This window comes from Diorhabda carinulata, chromosome 9 (genome assembly GCF_026250575.1).
Source record: "Diorhabda carinulata isolate Delta chromosome 9, icDioCari1.1, whole genome shotgun sequence".
Classification (NCBI taxonomy): domain Eukaryota; kingdom Metazoa; phylum Arthropoda; class Insecta; order Coleoptera; family Chrysomelidae; genus Diorhabda; species Diorhabda carinulata.
The window spans coordinates 4939682-4961947 of NC_079468.1; the positions used below are offsets into that span (position 1 = coordinate 4939682).

The following is a 22266-nucleotide window of genomic DNA, read 5'->3' on the forward strand; positions in this document are numbered from 1 at the left end:
CATGGAGAAGCACAGCTATAGAATTTAACGCGACTCGTAAGTAACTAGGTTTTTCTTACAGTATATTTTCGTGGAAAAGAGGTACAGATATTATTTCCCAACATTTACTAAATTAACACATCTTCAGTCATTCTGGTTTGTATTAGTAATTTTTTTTCTTCTTTTCTACTTATTTCATCATTATGAGAATTTGATTTCAGTCTAGTCAAATTACTAATCCACATAGTTACAGGCCAATTGGCTTGAGCATGTGCGACACAACTCTCGCATCAGGTTACTGAAAAGCAATACTTCAGGGCCACGTATCTCCAACATAGACTATTTTTCGAAAAAACATGCTAATACCTTTTTTGTGAGAATTTTCATGCTCTAAATACTTGTTTGTATACATTGTAACGAAATTTTCAATCCCTTCCACGTTATTGACGAAATACCATTTTTTGGAGTTTTACCTATGGTGTTCCCCATTTTCTGTAGCGGCTCGCGCGTACAACATTTTTTTCTCTTTAAATACTATTCAAAAACTACTTGTGTGCCAACAAATCGTTACTATTAGTTTTAATGTCAGGTTTTAGTAAAATTATTGGCTGAAACGCCTTGACTACCTCTCCTTGGGACAGCTTCTGATAGTTGTCATCGTCCAACTACCGTTTTTTCATGCTCGGGTTGTTCAGTTATTAAAATGCGTCTAAAAAAGCGAACATTTTTCGGCAGGGCAAAGACTGTTTACACATATCTATTCGACGTTCTCTCGAATCTAGGTTAATTCGTATGGCATTTATTCTACAACTTAAAAAGGTCTTACCTAATTGTTTTAAATGGGGATGTTCTTTTGGTTCCCTTGTAACCTCAATATACCATACAGGTGGACGACCTGATCGCGAACGATCTTCAAGCGTCAAATTATGAAAATGTTGTATGTCGTCAAAGTGGAGCAATTGTCTTAGTACCTCTGAACAAGTTACGACATATTTAATTTGAGGTGTAGGAATTTTCACATGTGAAAACATTATTTAGAAGATATTAAATTTATATAAGTTTTTTCCATTCCGATCGGGGCACCACCAAAACATGTGATTTGAACGCATCAACCGCTTCTTCAGACGCAAAAAACGGTTGACCAAGCAATATATTTTTTTCCGCGCGAATACGAAGAAACCATTGGGTACCAAAGACTGTACGGCTGATGACCAATCAATTCGATGCTTTGGCGGTTTAAAAATGTTTTTGTTTGAACTGATGTGTGAGAATTGTTTCCTTGATTTTTTTTCAAACCGTTTTTGCAAACAGATGCTTGAGTACTATTCAGAATTGACCGTTCCACGTTGCTTTAATGGCACGAAGGCGACATATCTAGTTCTTCCAACTAAAAAGGCGACCATTTACTTCAAAGTGCAACTTTGTGAATGTAGCCATAAATTTATCAAATTATATAACTCTATGATCCACTTTCATATCGCCCTGATGCTAATTACACAGAGATTTTTCTTTATGTTCGTATTTTTAGCAGAGCTTTACAGGACAATGTTCTTCTGGAACTGATGGACTTACATTCAAAATGTTTTCGAGTTTGCCCGATTGCACAATCACCTTACCATTTTAATTAACGATTCATTTCAAATTGGTACTTCCCACATTATCTGAGATCATAGAAAGATTGGTCAGAAAGAGAATTTTATCATTTCTGACAAATGCACAAATGTTGCTATATTTTCCCCTTCTAAATAATGTCTACTCCTCCAGTCTAAACACTGCAACAACTTTTTGTGATTTTTCGATTACGTTTATCATGATATTTTAATTAACAAAGTGCAGTACTACGGTTTCAGTAGAACACCTCTCGCATGGTTCAAGTCATAACTTACCAACAGAAATCAGCTTGTAAGGGTTGATACTACGATGTCCTCTTGAAAGCCAATAGAATGTGGAGTACCCCAAGACTCAGTAGTAGGTCCTATTTTGTTTCTTCTGTTTATAAACGACAACGCCTATCTAGACATCAGTGGTGATATATGTCTATTTGCAGACAATACTAGTTTCTCTTGGAGCAACCCTGATCTCACGGAACTTGATAGGACCATATATAGTGACTTAATCATCCTTAAATCATGGTGCGATTCTAATCTTCTCTGTCTCAACGTTTCTAAAACTAAATTTTTGTCATATAAAAATACATTGCTGACTTTTTTATTAAATAACACCACCATTGCCGTCTTTGAATCTGTAAAATTCTTAGGGCTTGTTGTGGATAATTCCTTGAAATTGGAGTTACATATTTCCGCCTTATCTAACAAATTAAGTTCCTCCTGCTTTGCACTGAGATCAGTTTCCAAAGAACTGAACTTATCCACCTCCTTAACAGTTTATTATGCCCTTATTGGGTCGCATCTCCGATATGCCCTTCCCTTCTGGGGTACATGTGGTGCGACTCGATTTGAGCGAATCTTCAAACTACAAAAGAGAGATGCTAGATATTTACTCGGACTAAACAGCAGGGATTTCTTTAAAAGATTAAAAATTCTGACTCTTCCTTCCTTATTATCTTTGAATCCGTTTTGCTCAATTCTTAAGCACGCTTCTCCAATTTCAGAAATGTCGTTGCACGGCTATCCACTTAGGAATGCGGAGAACTACCTTTACCTACCTATTCCACGTTCAGAATTAGCTAAGAGCTCAATACTTTACAATGCAAAAAAATGCACAATTACTTGCCAATTCAAATCAAATCAAATCCTGGCATGGATATAATTTTGTTACTCATTGTGGTTTTCGAAATTTTGTTATATTTGTGTCTTTATTTAGATACTTATATGTTGGTTTTTCAGTTGTTACCAGCTTTTGCCTACAAATTGTAACAATTTTTTGACAATGAAGCATTTCTCTCTCTTTCAATTTTTGTTGGATTTGCCTCGTTTTGAACAAGCTTCATGAAGCTCATCCTGTAGCGAAGTGCGACCACGAATGAATTCAGAAAACCAGCGAAACACCGTGGCTGGGATGGTGCTCCGTCACCAATAGTCGAGTTGTTGGTTGTTGTTGGTTTTATCCACGTCGCAAGTCATCGCAAGAAAATTAGTGCGATTTAATTCCATTTTTTGACCAAGATGAATGTTTCAAATATCTCTAAACTATTCAAATAGCACTCGTATGACAACTTTATGATGGAAATATTCACATCAGTGTTGCCATATCTCAAAATTTAAGTAGATACTCTTACAGGATGGCAGACCTTATAAGACGATTTATTTTTATCGTTTTTATGTTGCTTCTCTAGAAGTTGCTATAATGTAATTTGTTGAATTTAGTTCGAAATATGTTTAAATGTAGCGCCACTATAGGGTGTTTTGCTAATCTATTTTGTGACATTGCTTGCCCTTCTTCTTGTTTGGGTTGTTTTGTGCCTTTATATATTTACAATGAAGATAATAAAAGTTAGCTTATGTTTAGAAACCGAAACGTGCGTTTTACAGTTACAATATGATTTTCTGTTTATTATGTGACGAGTTACTGCTTCCAACCATACTTTCTTTGGTTTTCTTCTGCTTTATTGAGCCTTCCACGTCTTTACTGGTCTAACTTCTCACTCGCTGTACTCTTATAAACCTTGTACTATTAGATATTTATAGAGGTTTTCTCTCCCAAAGTTACAGCTTTGTTAATACCCTTATTTCACATACATAGGCAGCTGTTGGTCATATTATTGGTTTGTAAATTTTTATTTAGGTCTCAACATACATAATTTCTACTCTAAATATAGTAATCAATGTTCAACTTTTAGCTCTATATTCTTTTTACCAGCACTCAGTTTATTCTGAATCCCAATTAAGGAACAGCTTCATAATATTTTTTTTAAGACAACTCTGTCGATAAAAAGTGTCATTATTGAAGCCCTTACAGTTTTTCACATAAAATACTTAAGATACGTCAATATTGAATAAGAGAAAATCCTTTCTCCTGAATGTTAATCACAAATTGACAATTTTTCTTTGTGCGAATTTATTAATTATTCCATTCAATATTTAGTTACTCACATGCCATTTTGAAGATATATTGTAGAAAAAAAGCCCTAAATTTTTCAGCACATAACACCACCGGACTACATTGTTGTTATGCCTCGACTAAAATTGATGAAATGTTGAAGTATTAACGAGAGCGAAAGATCAAATTTCACATATTGCTACCATGTTTTAGGATATAGTGAAAGTGGCATATAAAGTTAAGATAAATTATTATGTCGACAACTTAAGGATCGTATGTGTTGCTGGCGTTGCGATGCAACAAATAAGTTGGTGAATGTTGGTTTGGATGTACTACATCCTAAGTTTTAATTTGTTTGTCGGTTTATTTTTGACTGGAATATACTCAAAGTTATCACCGCTTTGCATATTTTTTAATCAATCTCTTTCAAGTAACTCCGTAAATTTTCCATTATAACAAATTATTAAACCTGAACTAGTTAAAATACAGAGTGAGTTTTATGTATGGAACGCCTCAATTATCTCCGAAACGGCTTGTACGATTTTTAGAAATTTTTGTGTACAAGGGTCTTGTCAGATCTTTCCTTTTTCGGGGAAAATAATGAACTTTGTTATTTCAAATGGAAGAAATACTGATTATTTTTCATCTAATGTTCCTTATACCTAAATGCCATTTCGGAGTTTTCTCCGCCGAAGTTGAAATAATACTTTTAGGTGGGCTATGACTACTACAATAAAAAAATTTAACGTTTCAATAAATTCTTATTGTTGTAGTTTATTGAAAGTCACAATGGATTTTTTATCTGTAAAAGAACGAATTGACATTTTAATGATATTAGGATATGGTGATAGAAGGCGTAGAAGTCAATACGAAACGTGTAATATCTTTAATAATTCATATCCTAACCGAAATCCTACAACAAGATCTACTGTCAGTAAATTAGTAAGAAAGTTCAACGACACTGATTCAGTAAAAGATTTAATTAAATCAGGGCATAGAAAAACTGCATCAACTGAAAACAAATCTTTAGATGTTTGTGTCATGTTTGAAGACGATCCACACTTGAGTATTAGACAAATATCCATGAAAATTGAAGTAAATGGCAAGGGCGGAACCAGGGTCTTGACAAAGTATTAGTATTAGGACGAGTCCTACTCCAAAGACATGGCATTTTAAGCCTTTTAACCACAAAATATAAGTTAATTACGTTGTTTTTGACAGTATAATGACGAATTTTACGCAATTTTTACTTTAAACCTCAATTCCTTTTTGAGGTTGATGTTTTTATTGAGTCTATTTTGACTTGTTTAATAATTATAATAACGTTTATCAATTCTAACTCAAAACTACATTTTATTAGGTATTTGAAGGTAGACGGACTAAGGGTCAAAGGACTACAGACAATGACAATTTCTACAAAATAATTCGTGCTTTTACATATTCCTACTTACGCCCTTTTATAAGAAACAAAAAATCAAGTTAATTAATCAGGGTTTAGGGGGTCATGACCCCCCATGACCCCCATGGATCTACAATTGGTAAATGGAAAGCATTTTGAGCATCTGCTGTAATCGCCAGTACTGTATTTTTTAGCTTCACAAATTTGGATGACACAAACATTTAAAGATTTGTCTTCAGTTGTTGTAGGTTTTTTGTACCATGACCAACAATATAAATACCACCATAATACCGGCCGTATTTGCGGACAAAAATTTATAAAAATCGTACAAGTCGTTTCCTAGATAATTGAGACGTTCCATACATAAAACTTACTCTGTATAATTATGTTTCTGTGGAACTATACTCTTATAATTATTATTAGACAGTTTTCCAGATCTTATTTATGAGAAAAGCAGATAACATTTGATAGCAACCCAGTTACAAAACTTTAAGAAATTTGCATAGTTCATTATTTCTTGTAATTGCAACGTTAACTAAAATTACTCAAGAAGAAATAATTTATTTTGTCTTGCCTTTGATTTTGAAGGAAAGTTATTGCTTCATGTCAAGAATGGAATGTCATTTTATCATCCTGTACTATGTATCTCAATTCACTCTTGTAGACATACAGACATCGACAAAAGTTGGTGGTTGATATCTACTTGTGGCACCTTGTGCCAAGCAAGCAAACTTCGTGGATAAACTTAGAGTTATGAAGGGTAGAAGTGAGAAGAATTATCTCATAAGAGAGAAAACTTGTAAAAGAGTCTAAAGGTATATGATAGATAACAGTTCAAAAACGAAAAAAAAGAGAATGGTGCTGGTGTAGACAAAAGATATGATATAAATGTAGAAATTGTAGATAAATTGAAGTATGCCGAGTTAAAAACTTGATTGATTCAAGCAGATCATTATGGAGAATTTCAACGTCTTGCGTTGTACAAAACGATGTAGTAAATATACTTCTTGTATAAACTGTTTTCAACTTAATCTTCTTTTAGATGTATACACTTTTCCTAGATATGTTAAACAAGTTCAATAACATTTTTATAATTAGAATCGTCTGCTGACATCATCTCTTCATTGTTGAAAAATTTTTGACCGCGGAGCCATTTTTTTAAGTCTGGAAACAGAAAATAACCCGAGGGAGCTGAATCCGGCGAATAGGGTGGACGAGGTAGAAATTCAAACTTTAATCAATTAATTTTGACCATTGCAATAACGGATGTGTGAGCTGGCGCATTGTCTCGATGAAACAACACTTTTTTCTTAATCAAATGCGGCCGTTTTAGCTTGATTTCTTTGCTCATTGTTGTAATAAGTTCGCATAATATTCGTCGTTGATAATTTTTCCTTTTTCAAGATAGTCAATGAAAATTAACCTACACGCATCCTAAAAAACCGACGCCTGCAGATGGAACGGTTTTTGCCTTCTTTGGAACCGGTTCTCCCTGTACGGTCCATTGTTTTAATTGTTCTTTTGCTTCGGGTATGAAGTGATGAACCCACGTTTTATGGTTATGAAACGGCGTAAAAATTCGGCTTTATTTCTGTGAAGCATTGCCAAATACTTGATGGAAACATCTTGATTTTCACGACGCTTTTGTTCCATTGTGAGCAAACACTGCATCCATCTTGCGGACAGCAATGTACCACTCTTTTTCAAATGCCTACTATGTCTGCTAGCTCCCGCACTTTCAGTCAACAATTATATAGTACCACTTTGTAGATTTTTTCAACATTTCTAGATTCGACACTTCATTTGTTGGACAACTGAGATGCTGGTTTTCGCAGATCATACGGCCTCGTTTAAACTCTGACACCCAATATTTTACTGTTGATAACGAAGGATCAGTCTCACCCAGAGTAGAATTTAGTTCAGCTTTTATATTGGTTGCTGTTGTTGATGGCTACCAAAAAAATACAAAACTAAAAACTTGAAACATGCTGTTGGAAGATATGGTGATTAAATTTTGTGCAGGTGGTACGGAACTGGGAATTTTTGCTAATTTTAGAGTTGATTTTCAGCTACAACTGTTTCGTTCACAAGAATTTGATATTTTGGTATGTGTGTTTCTCGTTTCATCAACAACAAGACATTCTTCAAATAAGTCGATCTAAGTTAAGAGTTTGTTTAGTTGCGGTTTTAATTTGTAGAAGTTTCTATACTCAACTAAGGAATCACCCTATAAGTTAAACAATTGCATCTCGAACGCGAAACGGAATTGGCGATGCGTCGCGACGCGCCTCTTAGAATGCGTCGCGCACAGCAGCGCTTGAGGGCTCTTATCGCATGATAAAATATATCGAGTCCTTCGGGGAATATTCAGTCTACTGTCTGACGATTCCGAGTCACTATCAGTCGCGTTTTATCAACGCTTTATCGAAACTTCTAAATCTACTGGAATCCATTTGAAATCCATTTAAAATATCATTCGAAGCGATTTTAGAAGTGTATCTGTAATAACGCTCGTTATGTGCTTCTGCGGTTAAGTGAACTGTGAGTTTTTAAAGTTTGACTGTTCGATGAAAACATTGCAATTTTATTCTATTTATACACATATATACGTACTGTATATAGTGTATACTGTGCGTTAGAGTTAATCTCTATTTGGTTATCTTATCAGAGCTTCCGAACGTTGTATTTGGTAGCATAAACAGGTATGAAATTGTACAGATCCACAGTTAGGCTATTGATGTGATTTTATTAAATAAATTCTGATATGAATGTATCGAAATTATTGTATGTTGCTAAAAGACTCGATACATCACAAAATGTATTATGTAATTTTCGTTTAAATACCACGGAATGATAACCAAAAATGTTTAGAAATATGTAAATAATTGTTGAAAGATATTATTCAAGATAATTTCGATCATATAATACATTTGAACTAAGATAAATTATGCTTTAAAACAATAATACATATTTTCTATCACAGTCACAGTTCAACAACAATAAAATAAATAATTTTTCTAATACCGTGCGTAAAGAAAGTACTTTAGACATACTTTAGAGTGCGAAACATTTACGCAATTGTGCGTAAAAAAATTACCATCAAACTTTGGCATTTTTATGTAATTTTCGTTAGTAGAAAAAATATTGTATGCAATTCGTGTGTGAAGTCCTTTTTTCGACCATATTCACATTCGTCGTAAAAATGCTACTTTACACACTTGTTCCATAACTAACTAGTTTAGACGCTATTAATACAATTTTATTGAAGTATATTCACTGGAAAAAGTGGATCTTTATTACACTTATCTGTCATTATAGTACAGAGGTTTGTGATCAAGACAAACATAAACATTAAATGAGCGAAATATTTAGTCCTTTTTATGTAAGATTGTAAAACGTTTCAAAGAATTGCGGATTTTATTTTATTATCAAATTTATTATGTACTACATTACTATAAATGCATTTTTTTCTAAAATCTCATATGATTCCAATTAATAAACACAAACGTAAATGCCTCAAACATACGCGATCACGACTACTATGATTTGGATAATGCAACTCTGCAGTTCTAGAAATGTCAATCGAAAATTCAACGTACGTAGGAAAAATATTGTATGTAACTCGTGCAAAAAGTGTTTATTGCACTCGAAGTGTTGTCAATTCACGTCGCGTGTAGAAACACTTACTCGTCGCACTTTTTGCATAAATAACTATATAATAAGTACGTACTTTACACACTTTTAAAATTACTATGAAATTTCCGTATTTTGATAAAATTTTCGGTAGCAAAAAAATATTGTAGGCAAAAGACTTTACATAAACAACTAATTTATTAATTATTAATAATTATTAGCCGCATAACTTTAGCAAGAATGTTTAATTGTCGAATAAATAATTACAGTTTCTTCACCCTAAATAGTTTGAATCCGAACTAACTAATAAGTATACGTCACTTTATTATGTACTTAACAAATAGTCTACTGATGGTAACACCATGAAAGATACCTATATAGCCATAGTATATGAATTGAATAAGGAAAATAAGGAACGAAATAAACAATCTTCTATTATATTGACGGTTTCCTAGAATCTGTGCTTGTGACAACGGTCCGTGCAATTCTATTTGCAAGTGTTTTGGTAATAGTGCAGTGGCAAACTGCAAAAAAGTGGAAATTAATGATAGAAGCATGAAAATTGGTATGTTGGGCAATGATGCCGAAAGAAAATTTTAGAAATCGGGAGCCCCGTCGAAATTCGCCATAGGAGGGGCTGGGGGTCGATTTTTGACCCTCCTGAACATGAATATGTCACTACTTTCAAGATTCGAGAAGTGCCCCAAATTTAAAATTTCCCCATTTTCCGATTTTTGTGAATAATATGTCAAAATTAGGGTTTTTCTTCAATAGATCGAATACATTTTTCAGGATCAAATTTTCAATACGATATTCGAGTAGTAAAGGTCAAATATGATATTATATATATGAGCTCGATATGTCGAGGTGGGGGGAAACATGAGGTACCGCAAGTTGCCTAGTTTCGAGGATTTTTCATGTTTTGGGAGGAATTTTGAAGCATTAAAAATAGTAGATATGGTGACTAGAGACTCAAACAATGAGCCTATTCGTTATTGAACTCTAGTTGAAGAAAGTTGTGTTGGTTTAAATATTATAGTTTATATTGAAAATGATGGACAATGGACACGAAAGGAAAAAGAAAACGGTCTAAAAATTTCTGAAATTAACATTCTCATGGAAATCGTGGTCGAGTTTATCTTTATAGTAGAAGATAAAACTAAAAATTCTCACCACTTGAGCGAAGAAGATGAATATCCAACTTACTACCAAATATTCAAAAGAGAAGCAAGCTTTAGAAAGGCAGAGGGTAGAAGAACATAAAATAAAGATACTTTAGTTGAAAAACAAATAAAATTTGTAAAGTTAGAATTAAAAATAAAAAAAAAAATCAATACGAACAATAAAAGGTTACGCAAATAATATTTTATGTGTTATAATATATTGTTGTTGTCAAACATTATAAATTTTATAATTCTCTTGGATTATTTCATGGTTTCATGACATATATTGTGAATTGTGACTTATTATATCAATTTTCCTACTCTCCACATGGATTGGGAAATGGAATTAAAAGATAAGGGCAAAGGGGATTTACATTAGTTCCAAGCAGTATACCTTCACCCTTTTCGCTAGCTTCAAACCTCATTTTTATTTGTGAGCTATCAGAAATGTGGCTATCGTGAGTGAATCCTGACCATCTTGCCATAATACTTGAAATTTTAAGCTTAGCATCACAGATAACTTGTGTGTTAATTTTCAATTCAAAATAACTATCAAATATAGGTATAATAGTGTGATACAATCATACAATATAGAGAAACAATGGCGTTGTTTGATAACTCAGCCGCTAGGTTGTGGTAAAAACAGTCATTCACATTGACATCTTTGATGAAAGAAGTCCCTAATTCCATGGTAGCACGGTTAACTTGAAGATAAAAGGCACTAAGTACAACTCTTTGTGGATTTAGGGTGTTTTTAGTATTTGTTTGTTACATAGGGCCTTCTTTCCTAGAAAAGAACCTCAAACTGGAGTTAGGGCCAATATAAATTTCAATATAACTCATCACTGTAATGGATTTAGAGCTTTTTAATGTCATAAAAAGGTGTATTTTTTATACAGATTCGAAAACGCTAAAAAAAGAATTTAGAAAAAAATTGGAGTTAGTGCCTTTTAACATATCAGGGCAGTATTAACAAATCACTTTTGTTTAATATTTTAGGTGAAGTTTCTACTAGACTCTTTAATTTATGTGACTGCCTAACAACTTATTTGGCAAATAACTCGATTTATTCGAAGGTTTCATTGATTAGAAGGTGAAGAAACGGAATTTTTGATTTTCGTGAAATAATAGTTAGTGGAAAGTGAAGAAACCGGGTCTTGTCTAATTACAAAATATTACAAAACGTTTCTGCGGATCTTTTAAATTTCGTTTATTTCTGTATAATTTTTAGAGTGAACACTATTTTTTTAGCTTTGTAAATCGAAATACAATTTTTTTACCAAAATTTGCCTTCCCCTGATATCTGCCGTCGTAGGATACAGCCTACACAAGCTGCTGGTGAATCCACCCCTGCATCGACCACTTAATAGGATATCAAAAATGTATAGAGTGACTAATATTTTCAACGTAGATCTTTGCGGGTCCAAGGAAAATATACGAAAAAACTGTTATCTTCCTATTGCACTAGTTTACATTTTATCTATTGCCGAAGAAATTTTAGCTGTTGCTGATCATATACAAGGGTATATTGAAAAATTCTTAGCCTGCTTTTTCAAAATTTCAATGTCAAAATATTTTATTACTCAACATATTCTATTAATTGAATAAATTTATTACAGCGAACCTGCAACGTCTCTACACCTTTAAAAAAATGTTTCTTCTTGCTCTGCAAACCAAACCTCCACAGCTTTTATTACTTCATCGTTGGAAGACAATTTACGACCTTTTAAACTGTTTTTCAGTTGAGGAAAGAGATGATAATTGGACGGAGCCAAATCTGGTGAATAAGAGGGGTATTCTAGTAATTCAAACCCTAAATCACGAATTTTTTGCATGGATGGCAACATGAGATTTGTGTGCAGGGGCAAAATCAAAACACCTTTGGATAGCTTTCCGCGTCTTTTCTCTTTAATTTTTTCCCGTAGAGTGGTCAGTAATGTCGAATAGTAATCTCCAGTTATTGTTGTACCCTTATCCAAAAAATAAATCATGATTACTACATGGCAATCCCAAAAAACTGAAGCAAGAACTTTTCCAGTAGATTTTTAGGCACGAAACTTTTTAGGTCTTGGAGAACCAGAGTGTCGCCATTCCATCGATTGTTGCTTTGTTTCTGTATCGTAGAAATGTACCCAAGTCTCATTCATAGTAACAATTCGGTTTAAGAAGATTACATCGTATTTAAATAGAGCACGGATCGAACGCGTTCGTATGGAATATTCAGTGCTTCAAATATCCGCTTTAGCCCAATTCGACGATCTGATAAAATCATGTTATGAACTGCATCGATATTTTCGGGGACTGACACAGAAACTGGCCTTCACGATCGGTTATCATCTTCAATGGAAAATTTACCTCTTTTGAAGCTTACAGTCCAATTTTTCACGGTCGCATACGAAGGACATTGATCACTAAGGGTATTAAGCATATTTTCTTAAATACAGGTACTTGATGATGGCTCGATACTTGAATTTTTCGATTTTAACAATTCCGGTGGACATCTTTTTTCTTTTAATTTATCTCTGGTTTACTTTTTTGACTTTACACTGACACTTCTAATAAGTTATTGTTCGTTGTTATGGTAACGCAATATTTTGTTTATGCGTGGAACTGGTCTAGGTTAATTAGATATTAATACATCCTCGTATGTTACTTTTTGACGTGTATTGGATGCAAAAAACTTCATTAAATATATTAATCATTGAGTTCTGAATTACTTCGATTTAATAATTTTCCTTAATGTGTAGACTTTGGAAAATGACGTAATCAGGCATCATATTCGCATGCCAAAACCTCTGGTAGCACTCTTTCATGACTTGTAAGTCATGATGCATACGCTCTCTTTCCAAGAAAATTCTGCTTCACAGTAACGAAAGCTGTCCAAGCCTTTAGTTCTAGCTCAGTCATATAATTTCTAATTCGAGTATGTTTCCTAAGTGGTCTTATGCCCAGTTTTATATGTAATGGTGGAAGGTTAATTTTGTAATGAACTTCCAATGAATTATGAACAATATTTTTCTCTTTTCGGGCTCCATATTTTACGTCAAGGACCAGTTTCTTCTTGTATGTATGTATGTATTAATTTGGGGTCTCGTATACACTGCGACCCAAAGGATCTATCTTGTCCTCCTTTCTTGCTGCGATATAGCAGATCCATCAACACCACTCCTTTCAAAAAGTCTAGAATGTGGAATGGCTTTAATTGCCAAAGATCTTCGTCTTCTATCTCAATCGCTTTCAGGTGTAGTGCTTTGGATTTTCTTAGTGTTTTACACTTCGGGAGAATGTGGATAGAGGTTTCGTCCTCTGTGCAATAAAATCTGCATAAGTATTTGTTGAGGCGTCAGTGCCCTGATAGAACTCCTGTTAGTATTCGTAGATTGTTCTCACTTAGGTTGATACATTCAGCAGATCTACTCTGATTATAGTTTCCCGGAAGAGTCTTTGCCTATCTCAGCCCTTGTAGATTGTCCCAATAATTGGTTTTGCTCCTATCTACCTTCTTTTCCAGTGTTCGATGTCTGTTTCATGATAAAAACGAAGCAAGTGAATTTTTTTCTGTAATTCTGGATGCTGAAAATTCTAAAGCTTGTTTAGCACGATTAAAATCTCGAACTCGATAAACTTATTTTGGAATAGCTCGTTTGACATATCTTCAAACTGAGCACAAATTTGTGATGAACTTCATTCATTTTTTTTGTTTTGTTCTAAGTATTGGATGAAAGTTCACTTTCTATACAACATCTAAGTTGCGACCCTTAACATCAGGAATAATAGTAAATACAGAAAATTGGATAATGTTTTGTCTGTTAATGTTTCGCATACAATTAGAATGGAAGACAAAGCTAGGAGGAGTGTATTTGAAACTACAATTTCCCACTGGTATGAAAGCTGTGGATTTCCGACGGTAAAAGAAGCTTCAGAAGAAGCTCCTACGCTGGGCATATATTGAGAAGCTAATTGTAAAATGTAGAAGTTCAATTTGACGATTATATAACATATGATGAAGAAGTAACTACCACTCAAACGTTAACTGACGCTCAAGTCCTTGACACAGTTAATCAAAACATGATGACGATAATTTTGATCAAAATGCTGTTGATCATTCCGATTCTGTAGATATTGAACAATTCAAATAAAGAAGCCAGAGTAGTAACTAACAAACTACAAACTTACGCTGAAAGATATCGAAGATCGTATTCCTTATTTGCTATTGAAAAGATAATAAAGCACCTGCAAATTCTTTACATCAACAGATTTTTTCAAATGTGTGAATTATTCTAATAAATATGTGCCTACCATCAATTTAGTAAAGTAAAACAAAACTTTATCCCACATAAAATTTCCCTTATGCACCCAAAATTAAATGTTAATGTTGCTTCAGTTCTTCCAATATCAATTGCAGATCATAAAAACTAGTTCGAAACCCTTGCCGACTATTTTGTTTGATTTACCATAGGCGTAAATACCTCATTTATTATTTTTATTATGTATATTATAAATTATGTATATTTTATGCGAGAAAGTATTCGTTAAAAGGCAATTAAATCATTTTAAATTGGACGCCTTTATACGCCGTTATTTAGACAGATGCACTTAATTGTGGTCCTACTTGTCCAATTTAGAGAAAAATTCAAATTATTATACCTTGTTAACTTGTTAAAACTGAATATCAAATTATAAAACGTGAATAGACGAGTAAATTGTACCTGCTTGTAAGGGAGTTTGGTTTAAACAGAGTACCAGATGTGAACTGAGCTCTTTTTTTGTACTCCATTCGTTTTTTTTCTGGTAAACGAAATTTCAAAGCAAAAACCATAAGGGAAAATAAATTCTTTGCAAATAAAACAAAAGAAAAGAACATTTCAATTCCAAAGTATGTTTATAAATAATAATGGTAGTCAGAATCGTCTGAACTGGAGTCATCATTTGATGGAATTATGATGGGTTGTAAAGAGAGTGATACCAAATACTCATCTTCTTCTTCTTGTACAACTACACGTTATTGGTTGTTACTAATATACAGATATATTCCTTGTAAAGTTGATTCTAAAATTTAATTGGATTTTACTGCAAATAAATATATAACCAAATTGCCAGTCGGATGGCTCTCATCTCTTATGACGCCATTCTTGAAAATTGCATTCAAATCAATAGGATTATAATGTTTACTGCAAGTACTGTGCTTCTTCATGAAAATACTCGTCTACATACGACCCGACGCACAGAAGCTTTTCGCATAGCTCAGATTTCTCTACCCTATAGCTTAGATCTTGATTCCAGCGATTTTTACGTCTTCCTGCATCTCAAGAAATTCCCGTCTAGCTTTTTGGCGATGACAACAAGCTGAAAATGTTTCCCACACGTTGGTTTTATTGATAGGTGGTAGGAATTCTACGACAGACGGATAAAAATGATGATGCTCCTCGTTTAAATAGGGAAACTTACTTTCTGGGCGCCCCTCGTGTACAGAATTGAATTTAATGGGATTTGTAATGTAAAAAACGCTTTTGCCTTTTACACCACTTACTTCAATAGTACCTTTACTGTTCAATCACTACTTGTTAGGCTCTTTCATGTTAATAATGCGATTGTAACTGATTTACCTTTTCTACGCTTCGTCGTCAGCATCACTAGGACAGACGTTTTAAGAGCATCGGAAATTATAAAAGACTGTAACGCAATTTCCTCTCAAGATGTCTTATAAAATTGAGTTTATTTCGCTGTATTCTAATTCGATTACGGCCGAGGCCCTTACAAATTGAACAGACGGAAATTCAAAAGGATTGAATGCCTTGTACATGAAGTGAATTCATTTTTTTTCTTCAAATTATTTCACTTTATGAAATTATTCGGGGTATGTTTTAAGTTTTTTTTTATGGTGACATGAACATATACCTATAATCAAATTCGCTCGAAAAATGATTCTTCATTCATTTATATGGACTTATGGATAGATATAATCGTTTTATAATTTGGGTGTGATTAGCTTTCTATTAAAATTAACTAGACCCATGTAAACTTTCACTTAAACTCTATTGATTTTTTAAATTATTGTTCAGACTAAAAAAAGAAATATGCTGTTTGAAGGACAATTTAATATGTTTTAATCTGAGTGTAAATTTAGTTATTGGTTTAATCTAAAATGAACTTGGTCTGCTAGCGGTTGCTGACAATTGGATATGAACCGCGCAGTGGTTCGAAGAGTATTCCAGAAGGCACTAAATCCGGAAAAGGCAGAAGGCGATCTACAATCGCTCGTGATGACCGTTTTATTGTGCCGACAATATCAAGAAATCGCAACGACGGCTCTGTGAGGTGCGAGGAGTGACTATTAGTCAGTGGACAGCAAAACGAAAACTGCAGGAAATCAACCTGACCCCTGTTTTTAAGGAATCATTTCTGTTTTTCCACTAAACCAAAATCCTGATCGCACGACATGTATAAATGTCCGCTCATAAAAAATTTGCGGTCAATTTTATAAATACCATATTCAGTAGAACTGGAAACAATAAACTGACAGAAAAGAGCCATCTTGATATCCCTATTTTGCACTCCACATTGATCAGAGTACATTATAAGATGTTTGCATTTTACAATATTTTTTAAGGAATACTATAGACAGAAAGCTATTTCTTGGGGACCTCTGGATGTTATAGTTTCATCCCACAAAAACATGTTCATTTTTCATATTATGAACACCTAAGCAATATGTCCAGAATTGAAGCTTGTAATAACATATTCCTGTGCTAATAACAGGGGCTGGAAGTGTTTTCATAAGATCGAAACAAATTACATATACATCTTCATTATTTTTATAGATTTCTATACGTTTTTCAAGCCTTCTCTTGCAGCATTTGCCTTGAGCCTTCTATAGAGCAGATACATGGACATTAAAAGTGGATACCATGAACAGACTCGAGGCTTTTGAAATGTGGATCTTCCTTGGACTCAGCATATACCTAACGATGAAGTGCTTAGACGTAAACAGAAAAAAGGCTGCTTATCTGGACCACATATACCGTAACACTGGAATTAATAATAGAAGGAAAAATTGAAGGAAAATGTGGACCTGGTTGCAGACAACATTCATGGTTAAAAAACCTATGCGATTGGACTGGTATGAACTGGTATCATATTTAATTCGCATCACTCAAAACAGAAATAAGTGTGCCGAAATTGTCGCCAAACTTCATAAAATGGAGATGGCACCTGAAGAAGAAGATAAGCGATTTATTTGATTTGATAGATTTTCTGATTTTTGATACTGAGTTCTTCTCGTTTTTTTTGGGATGTGAGCTTTCCTCCCTATCTAGTGCTAACTCAAGATATTTCGCTTTATTTGCATGTGGTACTCATTAGTCTTCTATTTTGATTGATACTTATTCCTTCTTTTATTTATGAAATTGATACTTCCCGATTTATTATTGTTTAAGGTTATGCTCTATCTTTTGACTCAATAAATAGCTAAGATGGCTGTGTCGTCAGTAAATGTGGCAATGGTGTCTTTTTCTGGGGATGTCACTAGTGTACAAGACGTTAAGTAACGGTCCAAGCTCAATACTTTGTGGTACACCCACATTGATTTGAGTTTTGTTTTGTTACTTCTGTTTGTATTCAAGACTGTCATATCAAAGTGCCAAATGTTTGAGCTACGTCTAAAAACCAGAGCAGCAGACTGACATCGATTATCCTGTGTACTTGGTCTAAGGCGGAGCAGACATTTTCATTTTCAAATATAGTACTTAATCCTTTGTTGATTTAAAATCCGGAGCTTCCTTTGGGATGATATTTTCTTTGATTATCGTGGATACGTCATTTGGAGTAGCATAGGTTATTTCCAAGCTGTCTTCATTTTGTATTATATTTTAAATTGTTGTTGCTGTAAAAGTGTTTACTAAATGTAAATCCATTTATTTTCGTTGATTGTTATTAGCTCAGATACCGTCATTTTTGATTGGTAGATTCTAAATTATAGGCCTTTTTAATCTTTCAGTCATCTTTTATAGTGAGTTATCTATAGACTTGTCGTTTGTCAATTCATTTAAGTATTACTCGTGATATTCTGGATTTTTGTTTTTAATTGGGAAGAATTATTCAGTCTCGTTTTGTCTTCTAGAACTCTAGTTTCATGATTGAAGCCCACTTTTCACGTATTTGTTGCCTGGTAATTTTATACTTTCACACTCCCCTCGTTTTTTGGCTCTAGAAAATCGAAAAATCATCCGATTTTGATGATTTTTTTAAATTTTCGTTTTTACGTCGGATTTACGAAAAACATTATGTGAATAAAAAAATGAAAATTTATATTGGTTTTAGGGGTTTAAATGTTCATGAAAATGCACTCATTCACGTATAATTGTTAATACCTTTTTTCCAAATAATTAAATTAAGTTGTTATATTTTTTCATAGTCTAAACAAAAAAAAACAAATTGAAAAAAAAATTATACAAAAATGTTTATTTATGATGTTGTTACAATTAAAAATAATAAAAACTTCTCTAAAATTGATCTTTTCTTACATATAATCGTTTGTACCTTTTTTTATTAAGTAATCATTAGAGTTGTATGTACGCAAACATTCTCAAAATCACTTATTGTAATGAAGTGTAGAATATTAAAAGTTAATTTTAAAAAATTGAAAATTTTCACCATTAAAAAAATGGTATCTTACTAAGGTTGACTGTTAAAGAGAATTAGGAGTCTCTTGAGAAAGGGGAATGGGGTTGTTTAAAAATCAGAACATTTATTCTGAATTTTTAGTTCACCCTCCCTAACATAACCTAACCAATATAAGGTTTAATTTTTTTTATTTCCATATTTTTCTCATAAATCCGCGGTTAAAACGAAGATTTTAAAAATTCATCGAAATCGGATGTTTTTTCGATTTTCTAGACCCAAAAAACGAGGGGACCACGAAAGTATAAAATTACCAGATGCCTTATTTTTCTTGGATAGTTATAACTCTATATTTTTGGTGATTTGGTAAGTCAAACTGTCCCATGATCGATGGGAATGGATAAAAAATTATATAGAGTCGTATTTGCAACGTTTTTCTTGGTATTTGAGTTTTTATTGTAAAATTTAGATATTCTTCTTAATTTACAAACCGTTCTTTAAGTCATTATCGGACTATATACTAATACCTACAGGTTGACGTTGTTCTAAATTTGATTATTCATTCAAATGAAATTTCAACAAAAATTATAATATTTCTTTATATATATTACATCATATTTTTAAAGTACATTACGACCTTTCTTTATTACCAAAACACAGTAATGAAACATGGAAATTAATGGATATATCAGTTGAATAAGTAAATATTATAATATTCAATTCTTTCTTGGAGATCTCATGATTATTTATATTGTAAGAAATGGAAAACTATTCTATTGAACATTAATTATTTTGAAAATTAGTGAGAAATGATTTTCTCTAGCCAATTTGATCATTTTTATTTGAATCATTCGAATATTCCTTTTTATATCTTGAATCCAAGATGTGTGCGTATGTGTACGAAGGCCAGACCTGATTATGAAAGTATATCTATTTATATAACTATCGATATTATTCGTAAATAACATATATATAACATATGATCCATTTCGACAGATAAAAAATGTTAACAAACCTTGTTATCTTATCTGTTGTTATTATTAATATATGCAGGGTGAATTCTTTACTTCAATACATATCAAAACATAATTTACAGCATTTTATTACAAAACTAATTCGCTACTGAGATTTGTTATGATATACGTATATTTGTTCAGAAAATCTACTTTCTTTTTAGTTTACTTTTTCCACTAATATTCAGTTGAATCACTGTGAAATTATAAGCACCTTGATGCTTAATCCCTTATTTATTGATACAAAAAATCATCAGAAAGAAATAACGATTTTGTTTACAAGTTTATCGATTAATAGAAAGCTTTCATATGTACTCTACACGTCTACAGTCGTAAGTTTTATATAGATATTCAATACATTAGATAGTTAAAACCCTGTTAGATGTGACAAATCCAAATACATATGGATATATATGTATAAATCACTGGTCGACAAAAAAAAATATTTTTTTGTAGTAACACAAAAATGAATAGCATATTGTGATAAAATGAACCTATACAAATACCACTTTAATTGGTAAAATATTTAATATTTATTAAAAAAATAATTTCACGCTTTTTAAATCGTATATATTGACAATATTTATAGTTTACATCTGATAAACATGCCTCACATCTATTAAAAACAAAACAAAACAAAAAAAAATCTACTTTAAATATCAATTAGCTCTATTTTTTCCTCTTATGAGGGATTGCACTTTCTCTTTTTAAAAACCAACAGTAATCACCCATCATCGCCGAATCCCATCGACCTTGATACCGAATTTCCATTGTTCTGATATCTTGGTGGAACCTTTCACCCTGCTCATCACCGACAGCTCTCAAATTTTCGGGAAAAAATGTCAGATGGGAAAGGAGGAAATGAATTTTCAATCACATTCGAGCACCAAGAGATTTGTAGGCGTCTAGAAGTTCATCAACTAACTCTTAGTAGTTTGAATCCATATTGTTGCCCAAAAATCCCCTCACTACACAAACAAATGCCTTCCATATTCTAAGTTTCTGTTTGGTGAGCTATATTGCAAAATTGTCAGCGTCCAGCAATTTTCTTATTTGTGGCCCAAAAAAATACCTTCCTTTAATTTGGTATCATTCAACTGGGGAAAGACTTCTCTAAGATATTTGAATCCATCCCCATCTTTATCGATAGCCTTTACAAAGTTTTTCCTCAATCCAAGTTTAATGTGTAGGGGGGCAGAAGGACATTCTTGGGATCTACAAGAGGTATAAACTTAACGTTTTGAGATCCAGGTTGAAACTCACTTCTTGCTTGCCAATTTTTTTTATATAGTGTTGATCTACTGCCCGACTGTCCCATAGACAAAGAAAACAGCAATGTTTCGTAAAACCTCCCTGAAGTCTCATTAAAATTCCAATCACCTTCAGGTCTCCACGTATCTGCCACTTATACTTGTAGTTAATTTTGTCTAAAAGCAGGCGAATATTTTCATAAGTTTCTTTCATCTTCACAGAATAAGCAACTTGTTTAGACGGTTTTAAATTTCCATTGTGTAATAACACTACTTTTAAACTGTATTTAGACGAGTCAATAGATAGACGCCACTCACTGGGATTATGCTCAATATCAAGTTCCTTCATTAGACCGTCAATATCCGTACACGCACACAACGAATTTTCCATACTGTAGAATGCAGAAAATGCAGCATTCCTTTTTCTAAAGGTCGTAATTTTTGTCTCTTTGGCTAACAAGTTCCATTCCTTAAGACGGGCAATAAGTAAGAAGTTCAGAATGTTGCTTTGATAACCCCAAATCATTCAACTCACTTTGAACAATCAAATGTGGCTCGCCGGACCTGATACTTGGGGTAAAAATAGGGTCGGTGCATTGTTCTGCGGAGTTTCCTGATTATACGTCGTCTTCAGTATCTTCTAAAACAATATTTTGCGGATCTAAAGGGGCAATCGGTACTGGTAAATCTTCGTTGTGGAGAACAGGTCGTATAGCAGACGGCAAATTTGGATACTCCATCTTGAGCATTCCTTTCTTAGAATAACCTTCAGTCTTTGTTGTTAGACAGAAATAGCAGTCGTCAAAATGGTTAGTAGATTCCCGCTATACTATTGGAATTACAAAATACATGTTTTTTTTCTTCCCATTCATCGACTGCACCAATGACACGATACAACTAACACAGCACGCATGGGGGGCCCACTGATTGTCTTGTTCTCCAATTAAAGTACCAAAATATTTGAAATGGACTTTTCTCACATTTTGGGAAAATGTCCTGGCTTGCGATTTCACCATAAATTCTCTCCAAATAGAGCAAAATTTGTTTTGCAACTGCAGCGCGTTTGACTCGACATTTTCGTCTTTATAATCACTTTTTTCACTATGAACAGATAACTACTTACTATGAAATTCAATAAAACACTAATTTTTAATGTTATTTTTATGTTTATTATTCTGATTAATAGAGTTCAGGTATTTTTTCGGCCATAA

The 22266-nt window shown here is 33.1% G+C and overlaps 1 protein-coding gene across 2 annotated transcripts in view; it reads left to right on the forward strand.

The window, feature by feature from the left end:
• The window catches only part of LOC130898303 (frizzled-2), a 406267-nt gene that overhangs the window by 45669 nt on the left and 338332 nt on the right, over window positions 1-22266 (forward strand). The window contains exon 1 of one of the 2 annotated variants that reach the window (XM_057807496.1): window positions 7743-8079. The exons of the other annotated variant lie outside the window; for it this stretch is intronic. The gene's annotated coding sequence lies outside the window, so the exon portion shown is untranslated. Of the gene's footprint in view, window positions 1-7742; window positions 8080-22266 lie in introns of those variants that run through there. 2 annotated transcript variants of the gene reach the window in all.